Source organism: Nomascus leucogenys, unplaced genomic scaffold (genome assembly GCF_006542625.1).
Source record: "Nomascus leucogenys isolate Asia unplaced genomic scaffold, Asia_NLE_v1 Super-Scaffold_664, whole genome shotgun sequence".
Classification (NCBI taxonomy): Eukaryota; Metazoa; Chordata; class Mammalia; order Primates; family Hylobatidae; genus Nomascus; species Nomascus leucogenys.
Genome location: NW_022095788.1, coordinates 69132 through 74806, shown reverse-complemented (window position 1 = coordinate 74806; position 5675 = coordinate 69132). Strand labels below are relative to the sequence as shown.

Here is a 5675-nt window from a genome sequence, read left to right as displayed (position 1 = left end):
AGTTACAGTGCTATAATATTTGTTTTTTTGTGTGTCCTTTTTTTAATTTTTCTATTTTTTGAGATGGTGTCTTGCTTTGCTGCCCAGGCTGGAGTGCAGTGGCGTGATCTTGTCCCTGCAACCCTCAACCTCCTGGGTTCAAGTGATTCTCCTGCCTCAGCCTTCTGAGTAGCTGGGACTACAGGCATTCACCACCATGCCTGGCTAATTTTTTGTGTTTTTATTTTTTTAATTTTTTATTTACTCATTTTACCATACTTTAAGTTCTGGGATACATGTGCAGAATGTGCAGGTTTGTTACATAGGTATACATGTGCCATGGTGGTTTGCTGCACCCATCAACCCATCATCTAGATTTTAAGCCCCACATGCATTAGGTATTTGTTCTAATGCTATCCCTCCCCTTTCCCCCCACCCCCTGACAGGCCCTGATGTGTGATGTTCCCCTCCCTATGTCCGTGTTTTCTCAGTGTTCAACTCTCACTAATGAGTGAGAACATGCGGTGTTTGGTTTTCTGTTCCTGTGTTAGTTTGCTGAGGATGATGGTTTTCAGCTTCATCCATGTCACTGCAAAGAACATGAACTTATTTTTTTTATGGCTGCATAGTATTCCATAGTGTATAGGTGCCACATTTTCTTTATCCAGTATATCATTGATGGGCATTTGGGTTGGTTCCAAAAAAAGTATGGAACACTTCATGAATTTGCGTGTCATCCTTTTGCAGGGGCCATGCTAATCTTCTCTGTATCGTTCCAATTTTAGTATATGTGCCTCCGAGGTGAGCACTTATGTGTGTCCTTCTTATTCCCAGTGAGTTTTGTACCTTGAGATGACTTCTTATTGCCCATTAACACCATTTGCTTTCTGATTGAAGTACTCTATGCATTCGTTGTAGGACAATTCTGGTGTTGATCAAATCCCTCAGCTTTTGTTTGTCTGAGAAAGTCTTCATTTCTCCTTCATGTTTGAAGGATAATTTTGCCAGACATACTATTCTAGGCTAAAAGTTTTTTTTTCTTCTGTACTTTAAATATTTCATACCACTCCAACCTGGCCTATAAGGTTTTCACTGAAAGATCTGCTGCTAGATATGTTGGAGCTCCTATGTATCTTACTTGTTTCTGCTCTTTTGTCTGCTTTTAGGATTCTTTCTTTATCCTTGATCTTGGAATTTTGATTATTAAATCCCTTGAGGTAGTCTTCTTTGGGTTAAATCTGCTTGGTGTTCTATAACTTGGATATTTATATATCTTTCTCTAAATTTGGGAAGTTCTTTGTTATTATCCTTTTGAAGCAACTTTCTACCCCTATCTCTCTCTATTGCCTCTTTAAGGGCAGTAACTCTTAGATTTGTCCTTCTGAGGCTATTTTCCAGATCCTGTAAGCATGCTTACTTTTTTTTATTTTTTTTTAATTTTATCTCCTCTGACTGTGTATTTTTAAATAGACTGTCTTTGAGCTCACTGGTTCTTTATTCTGCTTGATCAATTCTCCCATTAGAACTCTGATGCATTCTTCAGTATGCAAATTGCATTTTTCAGCTCCAGAATTTCTGCTTGATTTTTAAAAATTATTTCAGTCTCTTTGTTAATCTTATCTATAGAATTGTGAATTCCTTTTCTTTATTATCTTGAATGTCTTTGAGTTTCCTCAAAACAACTATTTTGAATCCTGTTTCTGAACAGTCACATGTTTCTGATTCTCCAGGATTGGTCCCTTGTGTCTTATGTAGTTAATTTGATGAGGCCATCTTTTCCTGGATGGTCCTGATACTTGTAGATGTTTGTCTGTGTCTGGACATTCAAGAGTTATGTACTTATTGTAGTGTTCACATTCTGAGATTGTTTGTCCGTGTCCTTCTTGGGTAGGCTTTCCAGATATTTGAAAGGACTTGGGTTTTGTGATCTAAGCTGTATCTGCTTTAGGGGGCACCCCAAGCCCAATAACACTGTGATTCTTGCAGAATCAGAGAGGGACCACCTTGATGACTTCGGACAAGATCCAGAAGAATTCTCTGAATCATCAGGCAGAGACTTGATCTTTTTATTACTTTCTCCCAAATGAACAGAGTCTCTCTCTCTGTTCTGAGACACATGGAGATGGGAGTGGAGTGATACAAGTACTTCTGTGGCCACCACCACTAGGACTATGCTGTGTCAGACCTGAAGCACAGCACTCGGTTTCACCCAATGCCTCCTAGAGCCACTCCCTGGCTACCACCTATGTTCACTCAAGGCCCTAGGGCTGTACAATCAGATGGTGGCAAAAACCAACCAGTCTTGTGTCTTTTCCTTCAGGACAGCAAATTCCCCCATTCCCCAGGTAGGTTCAGAGGTGTTGTCCTGGAGCTAGGGACTAGAGTCAAAAAGCTTACATGTTTCTCTGATGTTCTGTTGTACTGCAGCTGAGCTAGCACACAAACCACAAGATGCAGTTCTTCCCACTCTTTCTTCCCCATTCCAAAGGCAGAGGAGCCTCATCACGTGGCCACTGCCACCACAGTCCCACAGGGAGTGCTGCTAGGCTACTGCTGATGTTTCCTTAAGGCACCAGGGCTCTTCAGTCAGCTTGTGGTGAATGCTGCCTGTCCTCGGACTCAGCCTTCAGAGTAGTAGGCTCCCCTCTGGCCCAGGGCATGTCTAGAAATGTCACCCAAGAGCCAAGTTCTGGAATTGGGAATCCCAAGAGCCCGCTTGGTGCTCTCCCCCACTGTTGCTGACCTGGTACCTAAGGTGCAAGACAAAGTCCCCATTACTTTTCCCTCTGCTTTTCTCACCCTATAGCCACCACAGCAATTAATGTGCTGAGTCTCACCTGAAGCCATCAAGTCTCAGAGTCTCACCCAAGGCCCTTGATGTAGAACTTGGGTGTCACTGCTGATTATTCAGGACCCACAGGCTCTTAACAGGTGATGAATACTGCCAGGACTGAGTTCTGCCCTTCAAGGCAGAGGGTGTACTTCTGGCCCACGGTGTTTCTAGAAATGTCATCTGAAAGCTAGAGTCTGGAAAAGGAGCTTATGACCCTGACTGGTGCCCTATCCTGCTGCAGCTGAGCTCTTATCCAAAAGGTAAGACAAAGTCCTTCCTGCTTTTGCCTCTCTTCTCCTCAAATGTAAAAGAGAGGGATCTCTTTGGAGCTGTGTGCTCTGCAGCCTTGAGTTAGAGGATGTGTGATGCCAGCACTTACTTAGCTCCCCCAGCTGGTGGCTTATTAGGTCACGTGCCTCCCCAGAACACTGGCTCTGGGCCCAGCTCGGCCACTAGGACTCACCTAGGAATTGCTGTCCCTGTGGGCTAGACTGCCTTTCAACTTTATCTAGGGTTCCACAGCACTTTATTTTGAGGTGGCGAGGCTTGTGGGAACTCAGTTTCCGACTACTGGGATCAGTGATTCGCTTCTGGCTAGGGCTGGTTTAAACACTCCCTCCATGAGTAGATGTCAGTTGTGTTTGGTCCAGTTTGACTTTCTGCTCTAACAGGGCAGTACCGTACTGCCACTGCCGGGGTATTTGGAACGGGTGATGTCAGTGATTCATGACTGTTTTACCTACTTCTTCAGCCTCTTTCAGTGTTATGAAGTTGAAACCAGGTACTGTTAGTGCTCACTTGATTTTTGGTTCTTATGTAGTTGCTTTTTTTGTGTAGATACTTGTTAAACGGTGACCTTGCAGGGAGGGCCTTCTATTTCAACATTTTGCTGCACTCATTCTCTCTCTGTTTAATCTTAATAGAATGTTTTACTTGGATATTGTAGTTCCTTATTAATTATTTAAATTAACTCTGAGAGCTAGTGCAAAAAAAATTCATCCTGTGAGTGTCTCTTCTAGGTGACCTAAACATCATCATAAGCATTTAGGTTGTTTCTTCCTTTTACCGTCTTGTTAATATAAATATTGTGGTAGTGAAAATTTTTTGTATAATACTTTTTTTTCTTATTTAGAATTTTTTGGAGAGATTCTCTAAATGGATTTTATTATTTCTGAAGTGCATACATGTTAAAGGTTCTAGATGAATGTTGTCACAGAACATTTCTAAAGGGTTGTACCATTTTACTCCCTCCCTGGTGTAAACTCTTATTAATGTTGACTTAAAGAAATTGGCTATCTTGACTGGTAATTTCGGCTCACACCTATAATCCTAGCACTTTGGGAGGCTAAGGCTAGAGGGTCCCTTGAAGCTAGAAATTCGAGACCAACCTGGGTAGCATAGTGAGACCCTTTCTCTAAATAAAAATGAAAAAAAAAAAAAAGGAAGTCGAATGTGGCGATGCACATCCGTAGACCCAGCTACTCAGGAGGCTGGGGCGCGAGTATCCCTTGAACCTAGTAGTGAGCTATGATCCTGCTACTGCATTCCAGCCTGGGCGATAAAGTAAGACGGTGTCTATAAAAAGAAAAAAGAATTTGTATATCTTTCTCTGTGATTAAAAATACATTATTTCAATGTTCAGTTTGATTGCTCATGAGGATGAGAATTTCCTACCTTTGCTTTTAATTGTATATTTTTATGTAACTTGTCTGTTCATATACTTCACCTTTAAGTAAAGTACCTTTGCTTTTTAAGTTTTTGTATTTGTCTGGTAGATCTAGGTGAGCTGCTTATACTATTTTATATTTAATGTGAATGTCTTCCATGATTTTTTATTGCCTTTAGTATTATTCATTTTCTGATAGATCTCTTTGTTAACTTTATGGAAAATCTCTCTTGTTCATGACGTCCAACATTGCTTGAAAATTTAGAATGTCTTTGTCAGCTAGAGGGTTGGTAAATATGTAACACTTTATTAGACATTTTGTACTTCCAAAAAGTACATATGTAACGCATTTACAGATATTTTTGTCCTTCCACAAAGATTTGAGATGTAAAATCAGACTTACTTGTGTTATATAACTTAACCAAAACCAAAGTTCACTAATGATTCAAATGATACAAGAAAAATTAGGCAAAGATGTAGCATTTCTTCTTCAAGAAGATGAGATCTGTCAGACACATCTTCCAAATTGTTCTTTTCTCCCTCCCTAGGATTCCTTTTAGTTTTGAATTAACAGGTGAGTTTTTAAATTTTTATTGTGTATATTTAAGATGTCCAACATGATGTTTTGATATACATATACATAGTGAAATGATTTCTATAGTCAAGCAAATTAACATATCATCATATCCATCATCCCACATGGTTACATTTTTTGGTGGCAAAATTACTTAAAATCTGCTCTCTTAGGAAATTTCCAGCACACAGTATAATATAATTAACATTAGTCCTCATGCTGTTTATTAGATCATTTTGAATGACATTTATATAAACCTTGTTCCCAAAGAATGCCATTTTTGTTTGATGCTCCTTATTTTTGTACTCTTAATAGTTACATAGATACGAAATGCCTATATGATAAATTTCTACTCTTTGTCATCCATGCTCCATAAATTCATAAATTCCATGTATTTTTGATAAGCTCTCTATGCAGGTATGTCAAAGGCCTTCTTATAAGTCCATTGGTGAATACCATTTCAATGTTAACAAAAAACTCTGATTAAGTCCATCATTAACTCCAAGGGAGTTAATTTTTTGAGAATTTTCATGTCTGGAAATACCATTTTTCCTCCCACATTTGAATGATATAATTCAGTTGAATATATAATTTTATATTCAAATATTTTTTCTTCAAAATTT

The 5675-nt window shown here is 39.3% G+C and overlaps 1 non-coding gene across 1 annotated transcript; it reads right to left on the bottom strand.

Moving 5' to 3' along the window:
* Window positions 1-681: 681 nt before the first annotated feature.
* Window positions 682-788, bottom strand: LOC115833697. Its single transcript, XR_004029037.1, has one exon. It is a non-coding gene; the product is annotated as a U6 spliceosomal RNA (small nuclear RNA).
* Between the last annotated feature and the right edge of the window lie 4887 nt (window positions 789-5675).